At 37.2% G+C, this 16,803-nt stretch overlaps 1 protein-coding gene across 1 annotated transcript in view; it reads right to left on the bottom strand.

Moving 5' to 3' along the window:
* ARHGEF3 (Rho guanine nucleotide exchange factor 3) overlaps positions 1-16,803 on the bottom strand; it is a 105,915-nt gene that overhangs the window by 72,672 nt on the left and 16,440 nt on the right.

Raw genomic sequence — 16,803 nt, 5'->3', positions numbered from 1 at the left:
CTCCTAATGAGTGCTTTTTACCGGTAAGATCCTCAATTAGTTCACAAAGGTAGGCAAACATGGCTGAGATTTTCCACATGAAGTCAGATCAAAGCTCGAGTGACCTGCTGAAGCTGACCAGACCAACACATGGTTTGGCAGCAGGAGCCAAGTGCTGAGCACACTGCAACTCCAACCTTGCAATTAGACAGGTTACAGAAGCGACCACAAATAGTAACAGAAACATTAAAACTTGGTTAAAACCCAGCAAATTAAATGTCTGCTTGTCAAATCTTACCATCCAAAAAGAACACGACAGACACTGAAGTTAAAGAACTGAACTAGCACACAAGTTCTTCCTGCTGCTTATAGTTCCTGAAGGACTCCAGCACACCACAACCCAATTTTTTTTCTTACAATCAGGATAGCAGTAGTTTCCACTATATTTTTTTCTGTCTTCTATTTTTTGGTGTAAAATATCTGGTGTATGAACGTTTTTGTTTTCATGTTCATTAAATCACCTCACAGAACTGTGATCACAGTAAACACTTTTAGATGCCAGCATAACACAAACAACTATAATCTTGACAATTAATTTTTGTAACATCAAAGGTTGAGATGTAAATCTTCTCAGTTTTTCACTGTACCAGCCTGCCAACCAGAAAAAATATTAATATTGAAGTGCATTGGTAAAGTCATTAAAGAGCACAAGGCAGCACACACAACAGACTTTAGTGTTAAAGACTGTCCCACTGATAAATCTTCCACTACAGCTTTCCAAGTTAAAATATTTTGAAACTGAATTTCTAACATAAAAACCTCAATTCTTAAAAAAAAAAATGTTTGAACTTACATTTCATCATTTTTATCTTCTATTTTAATGCTGTCTGTGCATTTATTTTCCCACTTTGTTAAGAATTGCAGTCGTTCTATACGAAGATGAATGTAGGGGAAGCAAAAGACATTTCAACTTCAATAACGCAAGTTTATGGCAGTTTAGACAATATTTCATGGGAAAATAATGACTTGATTAAAAACTATCTATCTCCCAATCATTCTGTAGTAAGAACTGAGAACTCTGTAATAAGCAATAAATTTGTCATATCATCCATTTACACTCAACTAAAGTCAAAAAGTCAAAGTCCATCCAGCAGAAGAAGGATGACTAAGCAATTGTTATCATCAATCTGTAACTTCACCATTCACTGACAGCAACCCAGCCTACACAAAAACAGACAGTCTTTACAAAGAGCAAACACATCAAATTTACATTTTGCAATAGGTATCACAACAGGTATCCTCTTCCCTCTTATCAATCAAGAACCTTACTTCATTTTGATGAGAATGAATCTCCCCATCATTCACAATGGTCTGCTAACTCTTCTTTTTAATGCTCCTGTGGTGTTATTAAAGGGCCTTAAATGCAGCAGCCTAATCAAACAATGTAGTTTTACCAAAAGGAGTTAATTACAGAGTCAGAGAAGCATATGGATGTCACTCTATGCTCCTCCATGACTTGCTGACCCAATCTGATATCAGGGTACAACAAAATTCTCCACAAAATATTTTTTTCCACCCAATGTGTGCAGCACTCTTCTAAAACCAGACTGAAGCATTAGACTCACTTAGCACCCTATGTGCTACCTTAAATAATTTCTTCCAAAACTTTCACTTTCATTCATCTGGCCTGATTATTACTTCCCTATTTTCTACTCTGTCAGAGGCATTTGAAGTCTGGAACACAGTGAACGTTTCAAGGGGAATGGGAAGTCTCCTTTCCCATTGCAAACAAACACTTCAAACAGCCCATCTCAAACGTACTGAGATACTAGAACTGCAGAAGAACTATCCCACCATTTTCCTGAAAGACTGTTTCAGAAATCTCACTATTCCCATAACTAGGGATGATCTAGATTAAACATATTTGTCAATTGTTTACGATCACCATTCTGAACCAACATTTTCCAGCCTAACACGCCTCACAATGAAAATGAAGTAACAAATCTTCTGATTCTCAAATGCCCCTCAAGCAACAAAATTTATTTCTATCAAAAGCAAGACCTCATTTACAGTTTTCAGTTTGGTCCTTCACTATCTTAAAGTTATTTTGATCACTTGGTCTTCCCACTGTCAACATCATTGAAAACTGTACTGAAAAGAAATAAAGTATTGCAGCTTTTTCAAACACATTTTAAATTAATGTTTTGCTCTTTTTTTTTTCCCTACTAACACATTACTACTGTTACCACAGATCATTCTGTTTACTGAATAAATCCTTTCTGAAGTGCAGCAGAATATGAGCTAATTAAGAAACAGCCTGTGTTATAAAACTATTAAAATAATAGTTAAAATAATAATAAATATTAATAATAATAGTTAATAAATAATAAATACTATTAATAATAACTAATAATAAATAATAACAATCATTATTAATAATAAATATTAATAATAAATAATTAAAATAATATAAAATAATAAATAGCTATTTGATATTTTAAATACAAAACTGTCAAAGTATTCTATTTTTGCAACAGCAAATAGATATTACACTTTGATAGGAGGGATACTGGTCCAATAGTGTATTAGATGCACTTAGCTTTGTAACAAAATAATTTACAAGACCAATAATAAAAATCACCACTGGCATAAGTAGGTAGCAGATAGAACAAATAAAACATTAGGTTGAAAAAAAAAAGAGCATATATTAATGAGCATTAAAAGCAATTAGCAGACCTGACTTTTAGAGGCACATAAATCTAAAATAAATTATTCAGATACTATAGTAAGGATTTTTCAAATGTCAAGGGCGAGGTGGAGATGGTTCCTATAACTGAATGCACTGTGATGAACACTCTTGAAATGCACCACACGAGTTATCACAGACTAGATCCTGGTGAGATCACAGAGATTAAGAGGGGAGGAGCTCCTCCCTAAAATTACTTACAACGAAGAGTCTCAGAGCTGTAATTTCTAACATTAGACCTTTCTTACATGTGGATTTCTTTTTGTTTAGCTAAAAGGCACCAAAATATTTTTCCTGGGCACCACAGTGTTAAGAAGGAAAAACTAAAAGTTTGGGGATATAGAGGAACTCTTCCGAGAGTGGGAGGGATGGTTCCATCTGAGCTTGGCTTGGGGATCACTATAGAAAGTTTACTTTGAGAATAAAACCTGAAACCAAGTCCCTCCACTGTGAGGAAAGTACAAGTGGGGTCTGTCCCTTGGAGAAGCAGCCCTAGAGAAACAAAGCATTGAGCCCATCCCTCTGTCTGAGTGTCAAACTGCTCCTCCTCATCAGCACAAGTTTTAACTGTGTATCCTCCATTTCACCTTTAAGCTCCAGCACTGGCAATATAAACCAGGAAATGGTGCCTTCACTCCTTAGCAACACAAATATATCTTAGACCCCTTGAAACATTTACCAGGGAATGACTGACTGACTTGCTTACTGCTAGTTCCTAGTGATCCCGCAGTTCAGTAAGAATAATTTAGAATCTTGCCAAACAAAACTTTTATTGCTGCAAGAACTTCTGACACTGCTAATACCCTCTGTGCTCTAGCACCTGCTTTGACCAAGGTGCTTCTACCACTGTTTTGTAGCCTAGGGAATCAAATGCTTTTGTCCTTAAGATGTACAGGGTTTTCTGTTTAGGTTGTATCACACACACACTATGCATATATTATAAAAATATTTTTACATACTAAATTAACATGCCTCTCAGAATAAATCAGCGGAGCTTTTTTCTGCAACCTTTACTTTGCTGTAGGTTAGTTATATAATGACAATTGGTAGGTAAAAGTGTATAAAAGAATCTAAAAACTAAAATTCAGATTGAATGTTTAAAAGTTTCTATTACATTTACTAACAAAATGTTTTATCTGCCTTGAAGCATGTTGATAAGTTAAGTGAACAGTTTATGACAGTTTATATTAAGCTCATGCAACTTCTACCTCTTCATCTGATCTTCCAGTCTATCTGCACACAGAATCACTGACTACAAGAGTATTTTTAAGATATGAATATCCAAACTGTGCGTGTTTTGTTTAAAATATTCAGCTGCTACATCCGTTCAAAGATAAAAGCTCATTTTTCAAATCTACATGAGTACTCAGACAATAAAAGGAAAGCTCAAACCACTTGGAGACAAACTGTGCTAACTAAAACTTCTTTTCAGTCTGCAGAAATAAAGGTTGTTACTACAGCTGTGAATATTTTACAAAGATACTGTTAAATAATAAATAGTACTTACTGCTCAGATCTGGTCTTTGCTGATGTCATCTGCTCAGCCTATCAAATATGTACACTAAAACACTGGTCATAAAGCACTGGAATAGTTGTGATACTAAATTCTATGCACAAAAAAATGTCAAAGTGGTTTACCTGGTGAAGCCTGAGATGTGCAAGAACATTTTAGCTTTGAACAGTAGTTTTGAATACAGATTTTCTCGGATATTTAAATAACACATAATAATGTACCTTTGATACTGATTTTAAAAGCATGCTTTTAAAAAAAGCATGTTAAAAAAAGCTCATGCTTTGACCTACTTAATAAAAAACATTGAATCATCCACTTGTAATCTCAAACAATATTTCTCTTTTATACTAAGACTGTGCATTTTGGCACCAAACTGCGATTGTGGAAAATTCCATTTATATTCCAGAAGTGCAAAGCAAATCTAACACGACAGAATTTGGCTCAGAAAATATTTAAGTTCATATAGAGAGTTTACTTGATGCGTTTTTCTTGCTAAAGGCAAAGTAACTCTAATACTGGGTGCATGTTTGATTTGCCAGGGCCTCATCCTGCAGCTCATCACAAATGGGTAACTGGGGGCGGGGAGGCCACTCAGCAGAGCAACACTGAACACTTCGTGTCTTGAGAGAAACGAAAATACCAGAAAAAACCAGATGACTGATTTTCAGCTGCTGTGCTGACTTCCTGAATGCAAACAATCTTTTACTGTCCTACTCTCATGAACTGGCATAAATGCATTAAGAAAGAAAAACAGCGCCTGTGAAAGTGGCTGCAGAGACAAAGCAGGTACATGTAGCAGTGAGCTGTCACACACCTACACTTTTCCCATGCTTTCTGCAGAACATGTTTATTTATACTGTGAATCAATGCACCCTACCATAAAACAGTCCTAACAAAACCCAAAGAAGCTACAAAATGCATTTTTTTCATTTCTGTATTTGATTCATTTCCTGCAGAAATTAAAACCATCCTTATGAAAGATAAAAAAAAGAAATCTGAAGGCCAACTGAAGAGCTACTTTCCAATCTAAAACTCAGATATCCCAAATGATGTAACATTTCACCTTCTGAAGAATAACAAGCTTGATTTAAAGCTTTAAAGAAATAATAAATTATTTCTTCATTTCTAATTATTGCAGGTTGATGCAATAAATGCCATCAATATACAGGACTATAAAAGCATCCCCCTGACATACATGAACTCTGTCACATCTGAAAGAGAAATCTCTGGCTCTGGCCAACAGGAGGACCCAAATTTTTCTACTGTTACACAAAGGAGGACCCAAATTTTTCTGCTGCTGCATTAATGCTGGGGAGGATGTGAACAGAGTCCTATATTATGATTCTATTAAAAAAATCACCGTTTCATGAATATTATAAAAGGCTGAAATGAGAGCGATAATTCACAGCTTTACTTTGACTATGCCGCCTAAAAATATTCCTGTGTTGTTTCAATTATATTCAGAAGAAAAAACAGCAATAACGCTTGTTAAGTTTTAGTCATTACCTCAGCCCACTTGTGTATCTCAGAGACACACTGAATTCTTTACAGGGAGTACAACTGCTCATTCAAAAGAAACGTTTGCTCATTTCCCCCCAACAGCCGGAGAGGATCCTCTGGTCCATGGAAAAACAAGATCTGATGGTGAGGTTTAACTGCCCCCATCATGACAGTCAGAAAAAGCCAAGCCCCGGAGCAAAAGCGTCACAACACTCATGCTCAAGGAAAGACAAGTATGCTTCGTTTTGTTTTCAAACTAGAACCTAAAGCTGGGAAATCCACTTCGGTTAGCAAGACTGGATACTTGCTGGTTAGACAGGAAAAAAAAGGTTTCCACACAGAGAAATCAAACAAGGGATTTCTTCGCTGTTCAAAATCCACCCAAACAGCATTTTCATCTCTACCATAGAAAACCTAACAACACTCTCAAAATCCATTCAAGTGCTACCACACCATGTTCTTGATAAAGGAAATGGGTGTGTTCTAAAGCCCTTTCTGTTTGGACGCATCTCATCAGGCTCTTTCTGAAGGTAAACTTGAGATCCTGTGGAGCTGTGATTAACTAACAGGCGTTCAGAGAGATCGGAAGCACTGAACAAAGCGGACAACAGTATTTAAAAAAGTAACATCTGGAGGCAACTCAATCCTATACACAATTTTAAAACTTTTGTACGGCTGGTTCCTTATCCTTCATTTGCAACTTCATATTTTGTCTGCATTACATCCTGCATTTCACCTGAAAGGGCAAAAAAAAAAAATGTAAGTTGGTAACTAAAATGTTGTATAAGATCATTGTAGTCAATTTCTGTGTTGAAAAGTAGAACACTCCTACATACCTTTTCAAGAGATCTGCGTGATACTTTCACACCTTGCTCTCAAGGATATGGCACTAAGCCAGTCAGACAAGGAAAGAAATCTGTTTTTATTAAGCGTGATCAGTTATAGAGGGCTAACTTGCAGCATAATGGTTCACTGAGCGAGACTGTTCTTGCTTGAAAGGTTTCACACTGAGTGACAAGAGCCACTCCTGCAATCTCTGTGCAGACAGAGCAGAACATCTTATCTTGAGCTTGTAACAGGCCTGTCACCACCAGAGCTAATAAACTAAACTTTTCCAAGTGGATGCAGCCATGCCCATGATTTATCTTCAGCATGCAGTAACTACCTCTCTTGGAAAGTCAAATTATACCACAATTTTCTGTCTCCATTAGTTATGCCCTCTAGCATATCTAAAGGATTAGAGGCTGTTGTGGCAAATTCCACTTGCTACTTTGTCACATACAGGTCAATAACTTGGACATAAAAATCTCACCAAAGATTAAATTCTGCAGCATCCTGAGGCCCTGCTCAGAATACAAGCAAGTATTTTATGATGGCATAACTAAAACATGGACAACAGAAATTCTCCCACACATTGTCAGTTCAATAAAGAACAGAATATTAAGAAGCAGAGGGAAAGTCAGAAATTCACAGAATAATACAGTCACTGAGGCTGCAAAAACCGCCAAGATCATCAAGTCCAAACTTTCACTGACCACCACCATGTCAATGAAGCCACAGCACTAAGTGTCACATCCAGTTGTTTCCTGAGCTCCTGCAGGGATGGTGACTCCACCCCATCCCTGGGCAGCCCGTTCCAATGCCAACCACCCTTTCAGTGAAGAAATCCTTCCTGATGTCTAATCTGAACCTCCCTTGATGCAGCTTGAGGTCATTTCCTCTTGTCCTCATCACGTTATCAATAACAAAACCTTTCATGGGATGTTGCAATATTTATATCAAGCCTGAGGGATAAAGAAGCTTCGACTTTTTCAACCTTTCACCATTTCTAGACATTTTACTTAGAAATTTTTAAATCCCAAATCATGATACTTTATCTTTTTCCTTTGACTGTTATTTTAAAGACAAGCATCCAACAAAACCTGGGAGAGAACACCTACCATCTATTAAATTACCAAGACCAGTAACTACAATAAATGCAACCAAATATTTAAGAGACTCATTAGCTGAAACATCTGTAGTGCATGTGATATCAGCATGTGATATATAGATACAAGTCATCAAGATCAAACTATGTAGCTTTTAGATTTACAAAGACATTTTTGCTTATAAGACTTTCACCTGCATTACTAGCAGATTGTACACCACAGGGGCCCAAATAAATAGTGATTTCACCTCCATTTCATCACATTTCCATCTGCACAGTAATTCCTATTAAGTTGCATAAATAATTCTAAGAGCAACTATCAGCCCCTGGAGCTTAGAAAACTGCTTTCTCCTCATATTTAACTAAGTGCTCTTCATTCGTATTAAGCTTTAACATATTTTTGTAAAACTCAAAAACAATTACCAGAGTCTTGTAAATATTTGCTAGTTTAGTTTTCCTTTTTTTATCATTAGAACTTTTCTTTGTGGCCACAAATCCCCAGAGTACCAAAAGTATTTTGTGTTACTCCATGACAGTGAAGCTACCATATCAAGCCCTGAAATGCTTTCAAGTTTCAAAGTTTATTCACATCATAAACACCAGACTGGCCCCCTTTGTTCTGAATGAAAGTGAAATAAATATGAACAAGGCAATTGTATGCACAAAGGCCAGTTTACAAGTACAAGGAGAGCTAGATTTAACAACAGTTTCAGGATATTTAATTTAACACTGAAAAATTTATTTCTGAAAAAAGCAGAAGAGTTTTTGAAGGAAATTTATAAGTCAACAAATACTGACCTCTACCGTGTGACTTGTGTGATCCTGACCTTTATTGCACAGTGAGGTCAGAAGGCTACTAAGACAGTGTTTATTAACAGTATTTGTCATATGTAAATGATTTACATAATTCTTCAAGATAAAACTAAGTTATACTTCCTGAGCAGATTTTATTCTACAAATTTGGCTGAAGAAGTTTCTTTACAACATAGAACATTTGAAGCCTGTGACTTCTATTTTACACTTAACATTTGTAATACTTTTCATTGGTCTTTGGGACGATACTTCAGCAATACGTTGAAAAAGTGTTTCTAGTCTGAAACCAGACACACCTGTCAACATATGTGGGGTTTTATGCAAGAGAATGACTTTCTATTAAGTAAGCAACCCCCTCATACTTTCACTGAAGGGACAGTTAACATGAGATGCAAAAGCAAAATGTATTCAGTTAGTTATTATCACAGCTGGGTTCCCGTGGGAACATTTTCTGCATCACTGTTGCCATAGTAATTACTATAGAAACCCTGAATGCAATGGACTCAAACCTGTTCAAACTGTGGTACCATTAAAGCTCCATTCAAAACATCCACTCAGGAAAGGAAACGTTCGCTTATATCTACTTTTGTCAGCAACAAGTTAGGTTTTCTACTCTCTTCAATATAAATACACTAACTACATTTATTTCTGCCCAAGACCATTTTACAAGGGTACACAGGAAACCTTGTTAAAATAATTTTCATATGAGTACAGAATCCTATATTTTAAAATAACATTATACCAATGATGGCTCTTAAATTGTTTTTACGTTTTGTCCCAGGTCAAAGAACATTCCTTAAAAAGTACATTTATCAGTAGGAGATATCTAGAGCTATTTTTTTTTCCAAAATGCATATATAAGTATATATTAAAAAATAAAATGTATTTCTATGGATACATACACTCCTGTGTTTTTTTCTTTCCTTCTTGATTACAATCCCTGCAAAACCAGGTATTAACACATGAAGTGAGGCACAGAATGGGATTTTGCTGTAAAGCAGAACAGTGATGAGCCACCAGTGGAGGAAATTAGTAGCACTTGCACATCTGCATACACAGTTTTGTTCTTTATTTCCATCATGTCTTGGTTTTTTTCCAGACACTTTCCGTTGTTATGTTTCCTCTGAAACTTTTAATGCCATGCTTTTAAATTAGAGCACATTTATCTTTGTTTTCACTCTTGCTGATAGCTAATGTATTTGTGTTTCAATGAGGTACATTAGAGACACACACTGAAATATTTCATTATAAAAACCGAAAATCTCCCCAGTCACAAACACAAAAGAACAGACTTTTTCAGTCTCTATACAGAAAGCACTGGAAGACAAGGACGATATCCCCAGTCACTACAGCGGCTGAACTAAGAGTCAAACCACAAGGGAAGAAATCAAACAGATGTTGATTTGATCAACGATGATGCAAAAGTATTTAACATTTCCTTTATGGCCATGGATACCAGAACTACTGTTGGTAACCTAGGTGAGTGATCCTACTCCTTTTGAATACTTCAGTACATTTCTGGACCCAAGCTGTTGGATTTTTCCCAATCACTTACACTATATCTCCTGATTAATAAAACACTATCTGTGCTTTCAGGACAACATTTTTCATTTCCAAATGCATCAAAAACAATGTTTTATGAACAACTGATGTGAAAAGAGTTCACTTCAGCTGATACTCTCCCCACCTCCGACTGAAGTGGGGGTCACACATCCTGAAGGATTTCAGGCTGCTGCAGGATGCACTGAGAATGTTATCTTAGAGCCCTCCAGGCAGATCTCCCAACCCTGACAACTTCAAACCAGGAAAGAAGAGATATGCAGCGATTTGATGAGTCAATCACTCAGGAGAAGTGACACAGTAATGAAGGACAAGTTTGCAATTCTGATGTTACACGATGGGCTCTTTGTTCAGGGTAAACAGTGAAGATAAAAGCTGCTTTCTTCCAAGAGACCGAGGTGGCACCAGAACGGGGTGAAGCAGCACTCACATGGCATGGGGCGAGATGTGACTTCATGGTCACAGCCAGAGCTAAAGATCAGAGGTTTAGCACTGAGCACACACGGTGACAGCAGAACCCCGCCTCCTGCTGCAGGCAGACTGTGCTGGGACAGCTGAGGAAGGTCCTTCCATGGCAGCAGCCCCAGGTTGTGTCCCACACCTCAGCACTCACCACCTCGGTGACCCCCTGCCATGACAGGGCTGTGGTCAGCTCAGGGCAGCCCTTGTGCTGCTGTTCTTCACCAAGGACGTGAATGGCCACGCTCTTTGGGGGCCTCTCTCACCACACCAGTCCTAAGCAGCATCACTCACCTCAACCACACACAATTATACTAAAACTGGAGCTCATTTGCTCTGGCATTTATGTCTTCTAAAAAACGAAACTGGGCAACGAGTTCAAAAGTTGCTGGCAAGACTAACAGCACAGTCACATGTCATTTCCTGAGGAAACCAGGCTCTCTTCAAACCACACACTTGCACCTTGCTGCAAGTCTGACTTGCTGATGTGAAAAATGCATATTTTATGATTGGCTTTTCACATATATTAAAATGAATTCTATATATGTAATGTTAGAAAGTTATGCTGTATTAATTCTCTTAAGTAGTGTGTTAAATATAGTTTTAGGTTATAATATAATGTTAAAATAGAAACTCTGAGATGTACGATTTTTTTTTTTTACTAGCTCAAGAAAAAAGGAGATAAGATAAAGGAAACTCTTCACACAGAGAAAACAGCAACACGAAAACCTGAAGAGTTACTGACTCCTTATTGGAGAAGACAAACATTCTTCCACCTCTCCGTCTTTATGGAACCACCAGGATTAAGGGGAAGAAGTTGACAAAAACCAGAAAAATTCTTAATTTGCAAGGAATTTATGCATCATGTACGAGATATGAATATGCAACAGGCTATTGCTTTTAAGGGTTATTCCTTTGTTCGCAAGGCATGTTTTTGGCACTAACACCCGGACATCCATAATTCTTTGCTTTTTATTGCCTCGTAGTGTCCTAATCCTCATTGTCAAAGTTTTTATTACTCTAATTTTATTACTAATAAACTTTTAAAGATTTTAAAAAACAAGTGATTGGTGTTTGTCATACTGAGGTACTTTGAAAAGCAAAGAAAATGGTTTCAGAACTCCAAACTGCCATGTCCCTTGGTGTCCTACTGAGAAAGATAAAAGTTTGGGGAGTTACTTGGTTGGATCCTTAAACTCAAAATGTGTCATAACTTTTATTCTTCAAGTAAATATATGGAATAGGGAAAAAAAAGCTTGTTCTTTAAATTTTCATAAAGAATCAACCACCCTACTTGGGTAGAAATGAAATTATATTTTGGCCAAGTTCATAAAATTGGGTGGCTCTTGTCAAGAAATATTTAAAATTACTAGCAAGTGAAAAATATTAAATATTAAATCTTATCCACAGAGACAAACATTAACACAGTGTCTGATATGTAAAAAAAAGAGATGACCACTAAACTCCACTGCACTGTGAAAAAATATGCAGAAAAGAAGCATAATAGTATTTTTATGTCATCTTTAAATGGAAACCAGATCAAAGCAGTTACATCTTTGCTTTAGCGGAATATAAACAGTTGCAGTACACTTGTAATGGAGTTCTACTGTGAGCAAAAGCCTCAGTTAACAAAGAAAAAAAGCCCTATAGTGCATCTGAGATGTAACTGATTGCTAAAAGGCTATTAAAGGCATTAAATTACCATAGCAGACACTCTGGTATCAGGACTGTCAATCTTTGCACATTAATTACAAAGCCTAATAGACAATTAACACATAATAAAAACTGGGTGTAACTACGCTTCTACAACAGCTTCACACAAAAACCTTTCTGTTCTTACAGAAATATCAAAACACGTACAAAGTACTGTGTAAAGAACCTAAAATTTTAGATATTTCACTTCCAAATAAATACAGGCACTTGAATAACTCAACTTGTTTTACTACACGAGTTAGCACTGTAAACAAAAGAAATTCACGTGCTTTGTTAAAATTTCCTCTTGATTAAGTCTGTAACAAAGCAAGACAGCCGGCATCCATACTGATCCCGAATCTTGCCCTGCAGCACCACAGTGTTGTTTACCTGAGCAATTTCTAAACTGCTGGGTTAGGCTGAGAAAACAGCTCAGCATTTTCTCGGGGGAAACGCAGCTTGTTGCTTCACAAGGCTACACACTATCCTCATCTATTCACCTAGCCGATGCAAAATCCTAAATCAACAGTGGCCTGATGATGGATTAGACAGTTTTGGAGACTACCAATAGCAGTCTATTCCTGACTGGACAAAAAAATAGTATTTTAGTCGCCAATTAAAACAGTTTGACTTGAAATTGGCAAGGAAATAATACTCAGGAACTTTGATGGGATTTAACACAAGACCATTTCCTATAACTAAGGACACCAGAGATTCAGAGTCCGAAACAAGTTTTTGCCAGTTCTGAAGTCTTTGGTCAATCTTCCTACCTGCCCTTTGTGACAATTATGCTTTTCTGTAGGTAGAAGTCAGTTGCTGAAAGGCCTGAGGCAGGAGCATGGAAAGACAAAATCATGATCCCATCCTACCTTTATGAGAAAAACAAACAGCTGAATATCCATGGCCTGTGTTCCTCAGGGAGACAGGGACAGCTGCTTCAGTTACATTAAATTACACATTAGTAGAGGAACATAAGAAATCACTATTCTGTTTATGACTGCAAAATTAGCATATACAATTTTTTCAAACTAAGTGTATAGAATCAGGGGACATTTCACAGTCGTCTTCTTGCAAACAGGTTATTTAGGAGCTGCAAAAGAAACCTGCTCAACCTGACAGGAGAAAGCTCTGCAAAGCACACCTACAGACCTGAAGGACACTGCTAGTCAAAGAAGTCCAGCTGTACCCATACACACACACACTATGAGCAAAACCAGACACTTATAATCTTCAGAGAGGAAATGCAGAAATGGTTCCGGTGCTAAAAAAATTACCTTTTCATTACCTTGATACACTAAAAAACTACCACGAAACCAAGTATTGTAATATCAAGTCCTACAAAACAAAAGACCAACACCAGTAGGTGGGAGAAGTTTATCAAATAAATTTCAATGGTTAATGATAAACTAATTTAACCCTCTAAATCCTATTTTTTCTCTCTGCTTTCTTCTTCAGTTGTATGGAGATTAGTGGATATTTCCCACAATTTTCTTTTTTGTTATGCAGTGCCCCCATGTCAACACAGCACAGGGGAAGAAAACGAAAGAGCTCTTTGGGTCAGTTGCTAATTTAGATAAAGGAGGATATCCGGGGGAAGGGAAAAAAAAAATCTCCAAACTTATGAAATCTGATGGATGGGACAGAGAAGGTGCTATATACCAGGATAGATGCAATAAAAGCATATCATTACCTTCCCTGTCTGCACTTGGCTACAAATCCCTTACTGATCTGTAGGTGACTTAGCAACTCCCTCACTGCACTGAGTCAGGGAACAGCAGATCTGAGAGGGAGGGAAACATGCTTAAGCATGCCCAGGTACAACCTGCCAGATCTAGCTCTCTGTAGTAATAAATAATGTCAGTAAATAAAGTGTCAGATGTGAATGTATCTAAAGAACAAAACTGCAAAGAGACATCAGTTTTTAAAAATTGAGTGCAACATCTATGCTTTTTTCAATCTATCTAGTCACATACAACTTGCATTTAAACTGTGGAATATAAACACATTATATAGCTTTCAAAATAGAGTCACATTTATCTTACTGTTTTGTACAGAGTGGGGCTGGGGAGACCCCAAGAGAGAAAAACTGAGAGCTCCTCCTTTTTGGTGCAATTTGCGACGATTAATGAGTCTTTGAAACAAATCTTCTCTACACTCAGAAGCATAGTAGCAATTGAATTCACTTTTTAAAAAACAACTATAGAATCCATTTTTTAAAATGAATACATAAATAACTGGACAGCTCATAAAACAGTCAACTCATGGCCTTCACCACTGAGTACAAAGCCTGACAGAAGATGACAACAAACCACCTCTATTCCTGCCAACACGTTAGGTTAATTTTTAATTTATGCTTCTTATAATAATTAAGTTCAAAGTTGGGAAAGAAAAACAAGTTCTTCATACTAACTAACACAAGAGGATATTCTGAAATATTTGCAGGTAGTTTTCTATCATTTATTTTTAGTGAGTTTCTGTTCATAATGACCTTAATATTCCTATTCACTCAGATTTTCTCTTTCCACATCAAAAGAAATGAGGCTGCTGAGCAATTTCCTTGTGTAGTTATAAGGCAATGGTATGACAATCTAATAAAGAAAACATGCCTTTTATGTCCTAGAGATTTGCAGGTGACCAAATGTATTTAGCTTGAAAGACATCTTCAAATCATTGTTTCTTACAACACTTAGCTATTGAAATTTTCAGGGCCCCACAGGAAAACGCAGTTAATTTAACCAGTTCACATAACCTCCAGCCTTCCTTCCCCCACGAAGGAAAGATCAAATTACAAATCACCCTTTGTTTCTGACCTTCTGTTTCTAAATACTGCAATGTGTAAATATTCCCAAAGAAATACCGTTTGTGTTCCTTAAAAACTTTATCACCAGCTCCCTCTACAGCCAGAGAATTAACTAAGTATATGTAAGAGCTACTTTTTTGGGGGGAGGGAGGCGAGAAATGTCTTCCTATCAGTATTAGAGTATTAACTAGAAACTCAGCTGTAACAGATGCTGAACAAGTGCATGAAATAAAACACACTGTTTATAAGAACAGATTCTGGAGTCTTAGTGAAAAGGAATCATGACCAAGGACAAGAATCTTTAGAAAGAGAAGTAGGGTAAGCATACAGGAAACAGATGGTTACCAGTGGTAGATCACTGGGTTTTGGGGGTTTTTTTACATTAACAAAAAAAAAAAAAAAAAAAAAGAGTCACACTTCATATAGACACATGCATCCACACAGAGAGAGAATCGAGATGTTTCAAAGTGATTACCAGAAGCTCACACTCAGTGTCCCCTGCTCTGCCAGGGAGGAGCTGCACAAGAAACTGGGATGGAGATGGTCAGGGCAGCTAGGCCAAGCTGGCCACAGGGATAATCCATAGGCCAGGAGGCCATGCCCAGGGAAGAGGGAGCTGGAGGGGGCCGATGGCTGCAAGGGGATGGGCACTGGTCAGTGACTGCTGAGCAACCCTACTGTGCACGGCTCTTTTCTCTGTCCCTTCAATTGCACTGCTACTGCTGGGAAAAGCTGTAATTGTAACAAATAGTGTTGAAGTCTTGTGAATTCCTTTAGTGCTAACTAAAGCAGGACAGTGCTGAGTCCTGTGTAAATGTGTGCAAGTGCACACATTCCTGCAGCCTTAAAGACCGTGGGCCTGAGCAACGCTGATAAGAAGCTGCATCTCGGCCAGACCATGCTGCAGTGCACTCAAAGAAAAGATACTTTTTTTTTTGGAGGACTGTGATCAAAAACGGTTGATTTGAGAAATGGAATGTTCCCCAAATGACCACCAGAGACCCTCTAAAGATGCCTACTCTACATAAATAAGCTGCAAGAAGTGATTTGAATATGCAAAAGAATTCGTGTGAATGTTTAGCATGTATGTATGAGTCTTGGGAAATGTAATGAATATGTACAAGCTACATAGATTTAAACTAGCGTGTTAGCTAGTGGGTTAGGCAGAAATATCCCCCTCAGCTAAAATCTGGCACCTAAAATAAAAGTGATGCCTCTTCCTAATACTGAAATTACAGTGCTAGAGAGTTTTATTTCCAACTTTTGGTGACATTACCATTGTCATTAGTTAGGGGTTAAGCCATGACAACTATGAAGGAGGGAAAGCAGTGTTTTCCTTTACTTGGCTTGTTAACATGTTTCATATTTTTCAACAAGAAATTTGGACTATTTCTCCAATTTTTGTGGGTTTTTTTCCCAGAAGATAATAGAGAAGGAAAAGAAAATACATCAAGATGCTGCATATCTGAATGAGAAAATGAGGCTCTATAGCATGAATAAGAACTAAGACAGATGACAAATTTCATCCTTGTTCTAAACTACACAAACTCATTTACTTTATATTTGCAAGACAGCAGTGAAGGAGATGCTTTCATCCTCTATAATCATAATTTCAACTTAAAAATGACCAAAACCTGACTTAGGGATGGTGAGGCCTCCTTCCATAGTGTATTAGTTACTAACATTGGTGATCCAAGCCTAATCACCTGTGTTATTTATCACCCTGATAGCATGCACTTCTCTAATTCATGGAGGGGGAGCAGGGAGGGGAAAATGAAAGCAAGTTTAAAAAATTTCACATACCAAAATGTGAA

The sequence above is a fragment of the Vidua macroura genome, chromosome 13, assembly GCF_024509145.1.
Source record: "Vidua macroura isolate BioBank_ID:100142 chromosome 13, ASM2450914v1, whole genome shotgun sequence".
Taxonomy (NCBI): domain Eukaryota; kingdom Metazoa; phylum Chordata; class Aves; order Passeriformes; family Viduidae; genus Vidua; species Vidua macroura.
This window is presented reverse-complemented; position numbering and strand designations above follow the sequence as displayed.